General features: G+C 39.1%; 1 long non-coding RNA gene across 1 annotated transcript; it reads right to left on the bottom strand.

The window, feature by feature from the left end:
* Window positions 1-178: 178 nt before the first annotated feature.
* On the bottom strand, window positions 179-12,527 carry LOC131280607 (uncharacterized). The gene is made up of 3 exons (XR_009188274.1): window positions 12,419-12,527; window positions 7,386-7,517; window positions 179-1,122 (listed from the first exon to the last, which is right to left on the bottom strand). It is a non-coding gene; the product is annotated as an uncharacterized lncRNA (long non-coding RNA).
* Window positions 12,528-14,713: the final 2,186 nt, after the last annotated feature.

Genomic DNA, 14,713 nt, shown 5'->3' on the forward strand with positions numbered 1-14,713 from the left:
AGATGTAAAAATCGAATAGCTTCATTCTGGTTTGTTTACACACAGCTCTCCAAATGCTGCTTCAGAAGGAAGCTTTCTTCAGTACAGGTGCAGCACAGATGCCGAAGTCCTGCTCAAGTCAGTGTTCAGAGAAGTTTGCCATCAAGAGTCAATCTTTCTCTTTAATAACACCGCTCTCTCTCCTACTGATTTCTTTATTTCCATTTTTAAATATCTTAACACCATTCATCAAAAACCCGTTTACATTTTCTGTGTCTAGAAACATAAAACAAAACACTTAACATTAACTTAGCCAAATTTTTTCACTGCTGAGAAAAAGCCCATTATGTGTTAGCTGGTTTAAATGTAGAACATGCAAATTATCCCAGTGTGGAAAACATGAATTTTGCTTTGCATGTTGTTGTTTTTTTAACTAAGAGAAATTTATTTTGCCTTTTCATAATTTAACCATGTATTACTATAGACAAACCTGTACATACATAGTTTTATATTTTAAAAAGTTGGTTAGTATTTGCCCAACTCATGACAGTTGCTAATGTAGCATGTTGACTTTGTTTTAAAAACAACCTACTACTAGAAAACAGTCTTTTAGTTCCTCAAAATGCTAAACATAAAGTTCCATATGACCCAGGATTTGCACTTCTAAATTTATACCCAAGAGAAATGAAAGTATATTTACACAAATACTCATGGCAGTGCTATTCACAATAGCCAAAAAGGGGAAAGAACCCAAATCTCCATCAAATGATAAATGGATAAACAAAATACGGTGTAGCCACATGTATTAGTCAGCCAAAGGGGTACTGATACAAAGTACCAGAAATCTGTTGGCTTTTATAAAGGGTATTTGTTTGGGATAAAGCTTAGTCACAAGGCCATAAAGAGTAAGTTACTTCCCCCCCAAAGTCTGTTGCCACATGTTGAAGCAGGATGGCTGCCGGTCTCTGCGAGGGTCCGGACTTCCTCTTTCTCGTAAGGCTCCGTGGTCCCAGCTTCTTCCAATCTCAGCTGTAGGCTGGCATAAGGTTCATCTCTGTCCCGGGGACTCCAGCGTCAAAAAACTAAGCTCTCTCCTGAGCAGACAATGGCTGGGGGGGGAGGGGGTGGGGAGGAGGGGGGCAGCTTGATGGGGAGAGAAATAAATAAAAAATAAGTCTTTAAAACAAAAAACAAGAAACTAAGCTCTCTCCTCTGCCATGTCGTTTTCAGTGTGAGTCTCCACCCACCAAGAGGGCAGGGACTCTACATCCTACTGACATGGCCAAATGAAAGCCCTAATCTTAATTTAATCAAGTCAAAGTGAAACCTCTGATTTTCAGACGATCAAAGGGTATCACATCCAGAGGAACAGACCAGTTTACAAATATAACCAATATTTCTTTTTGGAATTCATCAATAATATCAAACTGCCATACCACATAATGGAACATTATTCAGCAATCAAAAGGAATGAAGTACAGATAACCTCTAACACAGATGAACCTTGAAAGCAAGCTAAGTGAAGAAGCCAGACACAGAAGACCACATCTTGTACAATCCCATTTATGTGAAATGTCCAGAATAGGCAAATCAATAGAGACAGAAAGCAGATTGGTGGTTTCCAGGGGCTGGAGAGAAGGTGAAATTGGGATTGACTGCTAATGGGTGTGTGGTTTATTTGGGGGGTTGCAAATGTTCTAAAATTAGATTACGCCAATGGGTGCACAACTCTGTGTATATACTATAAACCACTGAACTATACACTTTAAATGGTGTGTGAACTGTATCTGAATGAATCTGTAAAAACAATCAGTACACATGCATCAAGCTTTGCTATTTGATATTCAAGATCAATTTATATTCAAAAGACCTGGGTTCAGCTCCTGGTTTTTTTCTAATCACTTGTGTGACCTGGGCAATAAGTTCCTCTCTCTGCTGCTCTGCTTCCTGCTTTGATGCCAAGCAGAGTTTTGACAAGCTGACTTAAGATGATTCGAGGAGTCTGTTGATCTTTACTTTCCTAAGGACAGAATATGCGAGGTGCTTTGTAGTACACACAGATCACGATGGTATATCTTGTATTGTTCTAGCTACTTATACTGGGAGCCTCTGACATTTTGAGATAAAGGTATATTATTACTAGGGCAATTTTCCAGCTAAGAAAAATTTGAACACACATTAATTAATCTCCTGGTATAAGAGAATCTGGATGTGAGAATACCACCTGGCTTACAAGACATTCAAAAGTGTTACTTTTTAAAAATATCTACTTTTAATATATACCTGATCACTCTTCACCATGATGTCTTCAGATTTATAGAATGTATGGACTTATGGAACTTGAGTTGGAAATAGTTTGCCCTGTTTTGCCTTCATGGGTTCCCCAGGCGCCATACTGGTTTTTGATACTTGCAAGAATATAACGTTCATTATCAAATAGAGAAACTAATATTTCTTTAAGATGTCAATGGCTTATTCCACTTTTTAAAAAGATGAGGAGGAAACATTTCCCTTCGCCTGTGCAACAACTTGGCTTTTTAGCTAATTATAAATGAGCAGTTTCCTAGGTTTCCTGTCCCCATTACCCTTCTTCTAAAACAGAGACATCTAGAAACCAAACAAAAACAGAAAGGACTTGTTATTTGATTAACTTTTTAGCCACCCCATCCCCACTACCACACAGGCACACACACACATGCACACACATACACACAGACACAAATAATTAAAATGAGAAATGGTGTGAGTGTAGCAATCTGGAAGCTATACAGATGTATTAATGACACAAATATTTGTAACTCTTCACAACAGCCATTTATCTTAACACCTATGAGACCCCTCTCTACAGGTGGAAGAGTCAGATAAAACTCTGCTATGCATACTTTCTCTAATCCTTTAGGTTGAATGAATTCATTCACTCTTGAGAGAGAAAAACAGGACCAATGGGAAAAGAATCTGTCTTTTCAATACTCTGGAATCAGAACACATGTCTTCATTTCAACTTCTTCTCCAGGTGCTCGTGACTCAAACACAATATAAGTACAGGGAGCCCCTATTCCCAAATCCCAGGAATGCATCCACCCTGATATAGAAAGTGTACATATTTACACCAAAAGAGTGGTTTGGTTTTCATCCAGTCTAGTAAGCATGCCCTAGCTAGTTAACGTTTAAAAGTGGTCATGTCGTTAAAGTGATGAAGCAATGACTGAAGATTGTCTGATTTTAAAACTGTGTTGTCAAGAAGTTCCACAGGTGTACCAGATATAAATCATAGAACAAGACTGAAAACCAACGTGGCACACTCTTTCTGCCACACACAGGAAGAATTCTTTCCCCTAGCTGCAGGAATCATTGTTTGCAAAGCTCTTCAAGGGAAGCATGTTTGGAAAACAAAGGACTTTTTAATTGCTGCTGACATGAATGAACTCTCTGAAATAACAGCTGTGTCTTGAGATTACATTACAAGGTATGTGATCTGGATGCTAAGCATCCCAATAAAAAGACAAAGCCAAGAAGCCTTCTATTGTTCCTAAAAAAAAAAAATTCCCAAGGCTGGGATGCCTAATTTTCAATTCCTGCAGGATGCAGCAATCATATGTTTACAGAACAAAATTGAGAAACAACTTTTGCATTTGTTGGGGCTGATAAAAAACAAAATCCAGATAGACACTTCGGGTGGGAGCAGGAAATCAACTGGCAAGGTTATCCATGTACATAGCCTAAAAGTTGGTTAGTGACAATGACATCTGGTTATTAAAATATTGTCCCAGGAGATTATTTCCTTTCTGTCTTCCTATTCATAGAGTGTCTGCTGCTAGGTATAAATTATGGACAAAAGAACTCATTTGGAGAAATATTGACCCAGTCATACTTCATAGGTTTATTACCACCCTGAGAGAAATGAACCTTGTGAAATTATAACTGCTAAACTACAACCGTGATCCTTTCAAAGACAGAACTCAAGGGGAAAGGAAGAGAAGGTTAAGAGATGGAGGGAGGAGAGTCAAGAGTGCTTAAAGGGAAAAGAAAATGACTAAGGATATAGGGATTTAATGAGAAGACCAGTGGCTCTGACATTGAGGTAATGATCATAATACTATTTCTATAATTCCATTCGTCCAGCAGTTTTATTTTAGACACCTAAGTCTTCGGGAGGGTAAGTGTTTCCACCAAAACTGCAACAAAAATGTGGTGATACTGTGTTTCCCCACAACTTTCATCAGATTCTCCAAATGCTCCATTAACTAAAAAGATTAAGAACCACTGTGTGGAGAATTAAAGAAAGCTGTAAAACCTTTCGCCCTCCTTCCAAGAAGGGACAGGACCCATTACCCCTCCCCTGACATCTGAGCTGGGTTCTGACAACTTTAACCAACAGGGAACATCAGAGGGTGACGCAGCTCCAAGTGCAAGCAGATCCCACAGGACAAGCAGCTTCCGCCTTGGTTTCCTGGAGCCCTGAGCTGCTCTCCTGAGAATCCCCTGCCGTGGGAGAAGCCCAGGCTACATGAGGAGGCCCTGAAAGATGAGACACAGTATGGTAAGTGGGGGTGGGGGGGCCAAAGGGCACCAAGACACCGGATATGTGAGTGAAGAAGCCACCCTCGGGGCAGATCTTCCAGCCCCAGCGAATGCTAAATGGATCAGAGATGAATCACCCAGCCAGGCCCTTCCAGAACTCTGGACCTACCAAACTAAGAACAATTTAAGATGGCTGCTTCCAATCATGAAATTCAGGGCCAAGTTGTTATAAAACAGAAGATAACTGTTGTTAGAGGTTAGCAATAATTAACAAGCTGTAGTTCAGTTACCCCCCTGATATGCATTGGGGAAATGCTAACCCCCTCCCCCATAAGCCTATGTGACTTCCCCACAGGTTAAACAAAGAAACCATGTAAAGACGGGAAAAGGGAGATGGAAACTTTCACTATCTGCATATGAGAGGGAGATGAAAATCTTCAGTACCTGGATTATCAAAGGAAGATCAAGAAACCCTTTACTCCCTGCAGCATTTCAAGAAACCATAACTCCCTAACCCACTATCTTCTAGTCGCTGTCAGGGAAAGTTTTCACCTCTAGGGCTTCCTATTGGCCCCTGCCCCTCACTCGGACCCTCAACCCCCTCCCACCAACTATCATTTCTCCACCTAGGAAAGTTCTGTATAAACTCAAATCCCCCCTTCCAGGAGTGGGCTGAAGTCTCTCTTCAGACCCCCACCTTGCTGGTGGGGGGGCTGAGGTCTGTTCTCCAGACCCCTCTGTTGGGAGAGCTTCCCAATAAATTTCTGCCTGTGGTCATATCAGTCTCTGTGTTCCAGTAAGTGCCAATTTTCTCCAACAACCACAACACACTTTTTAAAGAGTCTTAAGAATGTTACATACAACTTAAAACTTGTACACAGTCTGTGAAATTACAAACTAACACAAACTTCCGAGTCAAAACTTTTTATAATGTGTTCCTATACATTTTCTGTCATGTTGCTTAACAAAGAAGGATTTAACAGCTCTTTATGATCAAAAAATAAAAAATAAATGAAGTTACCAAAGGAAAAATATAAACCAAATAAAACTGGTACTCATCACTTTCAAATTACCCTTCTTCAACACTATTTATATATAGTTTTAATCTTTCTTAAACTTTTATCGTAACAAATTTCTTTCCAGTCCCCTGCCTAACTTCTCTGTATGGTCTACTCATTGCTGTTCTTTGTTGACCTTGCCTATTGATACCTCATTACATTAATTAGTTCATAGCTGTTGTAAAATGTTTTTGTTCTCTAAGGACGCACAGATAAAGTTCTATCTTGTATAACCTATAGATGCTTTACTGAGTATTAGATAGATCTCATTTTATTTTTGCTAAAGACTGGTCTAGGTAATTTGCTCAACATAGGGAGATAGAAATCCTGTTTTTCTCAATGTGTGTTAAGTTTAGATCCTATCATTTCTCTATGATTTCATATGACATTTTCCTTTAAGTCTGACCAAAGGAAATGTTAGTTAACTGTAAATTAACTTGAATTTATTTTGCTATAATTACCTATCTTTCCACTTCTTTGGAATGAAAATGTGGGACATAGCATAACTTTTGGATGAATATTTAGTAATTAAAAGTTCTATAGCCAATTTAAAACTCCAATTACAGTTTCAATTTAAAAATTAAGTGTCCAGTTCCATATAACAAGCAAAACTCCATATTTATTTTTAAGTTAATTTAGTTAGCACCTGCTGCTAGCAAAAATACCCACAGACATCTTTTCTGGCATCTTATTTGTCCCTTCGCCTGCTAATCTTGGCTTCTGCATCCTCCAATTACCTTGGGGGGAAAAGGTATGCTGAAGAAGAGGGGAGTGATGAAGGAGAGATTTGCCTCACAGGCATCATAAAAGTGTGCTTCACCTTCTCCAGTTCTGGCAAGTTTTCATATCCCACTCTTTTTTACATAGGTACTTTCATGAGTTCTTCAAAAATGTCCCCATTTCTGCAGTTCTCTTGATGTAGAGTATGCACCCTCTCCTGTTCGTTATTCACTCTTTATGCACCTCCCTAGAAATTCAAGGGTCCACCTCCTTGGGGCTCTAGACATCCCACAGATAACGTCTAGGAAAGCACTATGCTAAACCTCTAATGAGCAAAACCTGTCACCAGTTCATGGAAAACTCGCATGTATTCTTGGCCCCAATAAGCCATGGAGTGCAGCCCTCTGTTCAGCAACAAAGGTCACCTCCACCAGCCTTCTGCCCTTTGGTGATGGGACCCAGACACCCAGCCACTAAGTCACTGTAGGGGTGGCTACAGCCCAAGAGTTAAACAGCCTAAGCATCCTGGATACTTCTTTGCTACATGCAGACGCAGTGACACAGCATAACTGCACTCAGCTTCCGGGGGATGAACTTGATCCGACTGACCCATGCCCCAGCTAATCAGTCTATGTAACATGATCGGCATGCCACTGTAAGAGCCAAGCATGTATTCTGAGAGTAGTAACATTAAAGCAGCTCCCGTGCAAACAGGGGAGTGGAGAGAACAAAGGAAGCTTAAAGGAACAGGAGAGAGTGAGCAGAGAAAGACGGAAAAGAGCACAGAATAAACTCAATATGCATAAACTCCCCGCAGCTCCACAGGCCCTCTTCTTTGCTAAAGGCCCTGACTCTCCCCCTCGGACTGAGGGCCCCAACAGTCACTTAAGCTATAGGAGACACATTACGCTAACCCTAACAGGAAATTTAGTAGATGAAGGGTGAGACCCTCCCGTTCCTTCCCCCACAGGGCTCACTACACACCTGCCACTCTGTGAAATTGCCTCTGAAAATTCTTCCTCCTTAATCTCCAATTGACCAATATCTTTATACACTCCATGTGGTACGAAGTTTGAGCACTGCTTTCTTGCCTCTCTAGAGTCTTACCTTCTTCAGTTTAGATGATTGACCTTGGAATCATTTCTGAGAGGCAGTGATCTTGCAATCATTCAACATCTTGACTTCCTGTCTCATTTTATCAATGCCATTAGAAGATACGGTGTCCAGTTGTGGTCTCACCTGCAGAGAATACAGTTAGATTATTGCCTCTTGATCTAGATTAACAAATGGGCAAATGTGTGGGTGGTATGTCACCACTCTTCTGTCCCACACCTGTGTCCATCATATTCCTCCTCTGTGAAGCCTTCCTGGTTGTTGCTGGCATACGGGAATGCAGCTAACCCTCTGTTCATCTGTGTCTGGCTATTCTACTGACAGCTGGCTGGAGTACAGGGCTGTATTCACCCCAGTGCCCGAGACCCAAGGCACTAGGGGAATCCTGGACACCAAAAACCTGGGCCCCTCTCCTGAGTGGGAGCACTGATGGTTTTGTGAGACCTCACACGTTTTCACACTTGAGCTCACAGGTATAAGGCAGCAATTATCCGGAAAGGAGAGATGTTCACATCCCCAGACTGTTTAAAGTGACTGAATGATCTCTATGGGCAGCTGAGATGTATTGATCCAGGGACTATCAGAGGTTATGGAAGGAATAATATATTGCCTAAAGAAAATCTATGTGAAACCAAGGCCACTGGCAACTTCATAGATGAGCTTAATTAGTTCTGAAGAATGTCATTTGGACAATTAATCATAAATTCATCTGTTTCAATGTAATGAAGTTATCCCCTGGGGAAGCACTGGCACATGCCAAAGCCTTCAATTGGTCTCCAGGCTATTATTGTTCCCAATAATAACTCATTGTTCCCAATAATAACACACTCATCTTCAGACACAAAAGTTGGCAGACCTGAAAGTCCAAGGGGCATTTTCTGATTTTTCCTTTGATCTACATTTAAGTCACATCAGAACCTGAGGAGTAGAAGTCACAACCTACTTGATTTTAAAGGATGAGGAATATATTCTTGACTCCAAAACATCTCCCCTGCTATTGTGTGCTACTCTATCACCAGAAAGCAAGTGATTTAGATTAAAGGTCTTCTTAAATACAAATCTTCTTAAATACAAATAAATATGGGAAAGGCCAAATATTTTATCCCTAAGGCCTCTGTATGAATGAACCCATCTGAGGTTCTCAGATGAAAGAATATACTCAAGATGGCAGCTATGAAAAAGAGGCAGCCCAGGGTGATGGAAAGAGCAGAAGCATTGGACTTGAAATTCCGGTTTGAATCATAGTCTGCTGTGTTACCCTGGGAGAGCCCTTTTACTTCTCTGAGTCTCATTTCCTTATCTAAAAATGAAGATAACAATATCTACCTTGATGCTTTGATGTCATGAGCATAGATAATGTATTTAAAATATGTAGCCCATTTTCCGTATACAAGAAACAAATTAATGTACTTGTTGCTATTTTTGTTACTTTATTAATCTCAGCCCTGGGAAGAGATCTTGGTGGAAAATCTAATTGTGTCTTTTCAGTACTTCTCTACCCTACATTGGAACCATGAAATAAACAGTGGTTCTCATTTGACACACCCCACCTGTGTTTACCTGTCCCTGTCAAATGTACACACTCAATGAAGCCGTGATGGTAGGCACTGAGGCTTACCTAAGTCCCTGGAACTTAGCATAGGGTTTAGTACATAGTAACCTGTCAAAAAATATCCATGACATGTTGAATAAGTTCTGCATGATCAATCTTATCAGGGTTCATAATCTGACAATCATTTAAAACGGGCAATTCAAAGATTCTTGTTCCAAAACACTAATTGCTTTTATTATCAAGGAGCACCAAATACAAACTTCATGTAAGTTTACCCGGACTTCATCCCCAAAATAAGATGCGTCACATTAGAATTTTCCTGGATATAGAGACGAGGAATAGAACAGTCACACTTTCTGGATTTCTCCTGGGTCAATTTTGTTTCCATACAGTTCCAAATAAAATTTTTCCCTTTTGCATAAACTCGACTAGCCTCAATTTTTAGATCTGAAACCTTTGAAAGAGGGATCCATGTACAAAAAAAAAAAAAAAACGTGATACCCAGCAACATAGAATGGGGTCAGAATTTATTCTGTGGGTTTCATTTCTCCCAGCACCGTTATTTGAGGACTGTCACAAACAAAACCCTGTTGCAGAAACGCTGAAGTAGTCTTAATATGGCTCTCAACAAGAACAGTTTTAAAACCCTGTGACTTGACTGCCATCTAGAGAAGACTAGAGATATTGAAATTAACTGGGATAATCTATCTTGATGGGTTAACTTTTCAATAACCCTTTGGCCAAAACCCATAGGGAAAGGCATTTTAAACAAGAAATGTAGAAACTATATAAATGCTCTATTGTGGCTTGGAATGGTACCATTAATCTGTTTTTTACAAAACAATATGTAGCAATTATATTTTATTTCTAAGGAGGGATGGTACAATTAGCAATAGAAATCTGTTTGCCTTTGAATTTATTTTATGGATTCCTTGTGAAAATATACATCAAAGTAATGTAATTATTATATCTATACATTTGCAATGCTGTATTTAAAACTGGGTGGTTGTTCCATTAAATTGTCCAGATTGTTTGGGGTTTATTTCCTCCTGGCATCTGAGTTTTCATGGTAGAACAGATTTCAGAAACTCTCTATGCTGTTTTGTTATATTAATACTGATAAGACTAGACAAGAAATTTCTCCAGCTGTATAACATGCCCTTTTAGAAATTGTATTGTGATGTGGCTTCAATAAAACCTGACGATGTTGGGAATTTAAATATGATTTCTCTCAGAAAATCACCCCAAAATTTCCTCTGTTTATATAAATCAAATACATTGTTTTCCTGCTGGCTTCTACTGTGTAGAGCTCTAAAAAAATTGATGGTGTTCACTGTCTTTTACCTTAACCCAGGAATTCTCAGTTCTCCCAGTGCCAGTGGAGTCAAAGCCTGAGCGCATTGAAAGCCATATTAAGAATGTGCTAGTGTTTCCTCAACAGGTGTTGGTCGTGATTTGCAAATGACAGTATTGGGAGTGTTAAATTCAAGAAGCTGGCATAACTGAGATACGGTAGGGTTAACAGGGCAACAGATGCACATCTTAAGGTTGTACATTGGGGCAAGGGAGCAAGGGACATGAAGAGTCCATAGGGAATCAGGAGAAATGAAACCCACAGACTAAATTTTGATCCCATTTTATGTTGCCAGGTATCACATTTTTTGTGCATTGAGTCCCTTTCAAAGGTTTCAGATTTAAAAATTAAGGCTAGTCGAGTTTATGAGAAGGAGAATGAGCTTTCTTGGAAGTGTATGGATACAAAGTTGGCACAAGAGAAATCCAGAAAGTGTCACTGTTTAATTCCTAGTCTCTATATCAAAAAGATTTTATCTTATTTGAAAATAAAACTCTCAGGAAAATGTCAGTAAAACAACACTGGTTTTGGAAAATTCTAATGTGAAGCAACTTATTTGGGGGATAGAGTCCAGGTAAACTGAGAAGTTTGTATTTGGTGCTCCTTGGTAGCAAAGGTTAATCCGTATTTTAGGACAGAAGTGAGCAACGTTTTTTTTGAGAGTCCCGTTAGTAAATGTGTTTGGCTCTCTGGCTCATTGGTTTACAACTGCTCACCTCTGTTATTGCAGCACAAAAGCTGCTACAGGTAGTACCTCAACAAGTAGGTGTGGCTGTGTTCCAGTCAAACTTCATTTTCAAAACTAGGCAACTCAAGTTTGCCAATTTCTGTTTCAGTACAAAAATCTTTAACTTGCCCAATGTTAATGATTGTCAGACTAGGAAACTAGGAAACTGGGAATTATCAGTTAGTCAAGTGCTCAACGAGGCAAAACAATGTAGGTGACCAAGTCCTGGCCAATATAAATATACCAGCTCCAACCCACTGGAATTTATTCCTACTTTTTTCATGCATTTGGTACATCTTCTAACAATATCAAACTTAAAATTCTCTCAAGAAAAATAACTTTTTTCTCAAATAGTGATGAATTCAACCTTTTACATACACAAACACATATACTCTTCTCAGATTAGTAATGGCAGCAGAAGGGGAAAGATCAGCAAACTTGAGATAGACAAACATTTTACTTATTTTATTTATATCTCCAAGCCTGTTTTGGATTACCATTATTAACCTATAACCCAATTCTATATTGATGTGGGCTATGGGTGGAAGGCTCTTTGTCTCTTCAGAGATAACCTAAGCTGAAGGCTGTGGGTATGGAACGGTAAGAGGCTGCAGTCCTGCCCTTAGGGACAGTGGCAACAGGCTCCAGTCCCAGGAAACAGTTTAACAATGCAAGGGCTATAAACTTTAAGTATTTAGGGGAAATGCAAAAACCAAATATGCTAAAAGCTTATCTAGAATATCTGGAGTCCATGCTAAAAGCTTACCTAAGATGTGGAAGATATATATGCTAATTGAAGCCTATTGAGAACTGAAACAAAGGGACCATTTGGCCTTTCCTCTCTGTATAAAAGACATTTGAAAATCTTGTTCAGGGCTCGGGATTCAAACAGAAAGCTCCCGAGTCCAGCCGGCCATCAATAAACCATTTTTCCTTCTCAAAATCATTCCTGAGTCCTGGCCTCTCTATACTCAAATAATTGAACTTCTCTCAAATTCTACAACAATATGAGCTCTCAGATACATTGTTATTTCACAACTTAGTTTCTATTTTACATGTGGTATTCTCCCACAAATCATGCCTATTAAAAAAATATACCACAGGAAGGAAATTTTCACGCGAGAGTCTAAATACTGCAGTGACTGCTGCCCTGGGAATTTCCATATAACTACTTATCGTCCTTGCAGCCTCACGGCTGTTGATATCAGACAGAACACACACAAAGAATCAGGCTGTGAGGAAACAAGCCAAGCAGAGTCTAAGAAGTTCTGCTTTAATCAAGTATGAATGTTTTTCCATTTTTGTTTTTGTTTTTGTTTTTTTCAATCTTTTTGATGCTCTCAAGGACAGAAAGAGAAAGTTTGACTTCCAGTTCCATATAACAAGAGTGTCACCTTAATTTTTGTGTGTCTTCTCTTCACAACTGCTCCTTTTTCCATGAAAACACACTGCAATGAATTCCCGCAATGCTTCTTCTAGATGCTGTTTCTCTCTGCCTTTTAGTCGTGAGCAAAGTGTACAGCAAGAGGACATTCCAGAGCATTAAGTAGGGCAGGACTGAGGAGAAATCCTGGCTCCTCCTTCTACCGGCCTGGGGAGTGCCACTGAGCTGCTCTGAGGCTAAGTTTCTTTCTAGAAAATAAAGATGAAACTGACTTCACAAGATTATTGTTAAGATTCAATGAGAACATTTGTGGGGAAAAAGCTCATATTGCTCAGTTTATCTCTCCTCTCTTCCCCCAGCTCCCTCTCTGTGTTACTGACTGAGGTCAGGACTGTTTCTTTCATGTCCTACCTCCCGACAGCGCCTGCCAGTAGATCAGACACAGAGTAGGTGCTTCATACGTTTTTTGAATGAGCAATGAGGAGTCATATTTTCCTTTGTTATTGTAGTAAACAGCTATGAAGATGAGCCAAAAGGTTTTTTATGAGATTCCCTGAGTCTCAAAAAGAAAACATGTTTCATAAATTCAAATACAAAAGAACCCACTCATAATATTTGCATGTGGTACAAAAGGTAGGCACTCAAATATTTGTTGAAAAACGATGACACATGAGCGTGTGAGCTGCACTAAAGAGACACACTCCCCATATTTCACTCTGCTTTTGGGGAAGATGCCTTTACCCACAGTATTTTCAACACCGTCAATAACTAGGTGCTTTATCATGAGGTTTTATTACCTATCGTGAACTTCTGTAATTCTCCTCAGGATGCCTGTGTCATATTATACACTGCTTGGCATTGCCCAAGGAATCTTTATGTTTCGCCTTCTTATCAAAAAGGCAGCAGATTTTAATTTTTTTAACATACTAAGTTGTGCACGCTGAAAAGTTCACAGAAATGTCATTCAGGGAATCTTCATTATTAGTTGTGACAATTTGGGGTCATCCAGGCAAAGGAATTTAGATCAGAAGGGGAAATTACGGTAAAGATTCGTCTGTAGGGTATAAAAGTGGAAATAAAAAAGGACCCTACAGTTATTTAATGGCAAGAGAAAAAGAAATAGATCCAGGTTATTGAGAAGGTTAAAAATAATCTGTAGCTATGGGGCACATGAATGGAGGAGCTAAGATGTCAATAAAAATAAAATGAGATTCATGAAATACCAAAAGGGTAGATAAAAAGAAACCAATTAAATATAAAGTTCTCTTTTGTTTTTCATATATCCATTCTGGCTCTAAGGTAAAGGAGCTGCAAACTTATTTCCTTTCTTTGCTTTACACTTCTATTAAGACATTTAAAGACATGGGAATAGTTATGCTAACTCAAATTTTTATTTGCCATTTTTAAAATTTGGATTTTTCTCATGAAACCTATTTACTGCCTATTCTGGGTATCATAGCATATAGGACTTTCTAGAATATCAACATGACAATAAATTGAAGGGTCATACAAATATCCTAATTACATTAATAGACTTACAGAACTTGTACAGTCTATGCTATACAACTTCCCTGATAAGTTATTAGACTGACCATAAAAGCTAGGAGATGTTTGCAAAAGCAGTTTTACTTACCAACAATCAGAGCAATTTTTAAAAAGCAATGTGTTTTTGGGGGATATTTAAATATACAGAGAACAGGAACACAATCTCCAATCTCTCCTGGTAAAATTTCTAACCATTCACACATCCCCCTGCCTAATTCCAGTCATTGTTTAGGCAGCAGCTAAACCATTCTGTGAAATCATAGCCTCTCCCACCGTTCTAAACCTAACTAAACTACTTCTTTAATGAAGCCCTCCAAGACTAGGAAATAACTGGATATCTAAAAAGGGGGAAAGATCTAGGAGAGAGAAAATTGTAGTTTTATCCCCTGACAACTTTGGGAAAAGTCATTTTTTCCCAGAGAAGTAAAATTCCATATATTCAGAAGAGCCCATTCAATATTTGGTAATAGTATTGAAGTCTTCAGAACAACTCAGACATGTCCTCATCTGTTGGATAAAAGTATAAATGCTGACAATTATTGGGTGTGTTCTGTGTCAGGCACTGTTTCAATAAGCACTCCACATATCATTAAATTCTCACAGCCACCTCACTAAGTAAGTTTTAATTACTACCCTCATTTTACAGATGTAGAAATTGAGGCAAGATGCCTAAAAACCTTATTCAAGAGCAGACAGCTAGTAAGATAACTGAATTCTAACGCCACTATTCTGGCTCCAGAGTTGACACTCTTACCAAGCC

The sequence above is a fragment of the Dasypus novemcinctus genome, chromosome 1, assembly GCF_030445035.2.
Source record: "Dasypus novemcinctus isolate mDasNov1 chromosome 1, mDasNov1.1.hap2, whole genome shotgun sequence".
Lineage (NCBI taxonomy): Eukaryota > Metazoa > Chordata > Mammalia > Cingulata > Dasypodidae > Dasypus > Dasypus novemcinctus.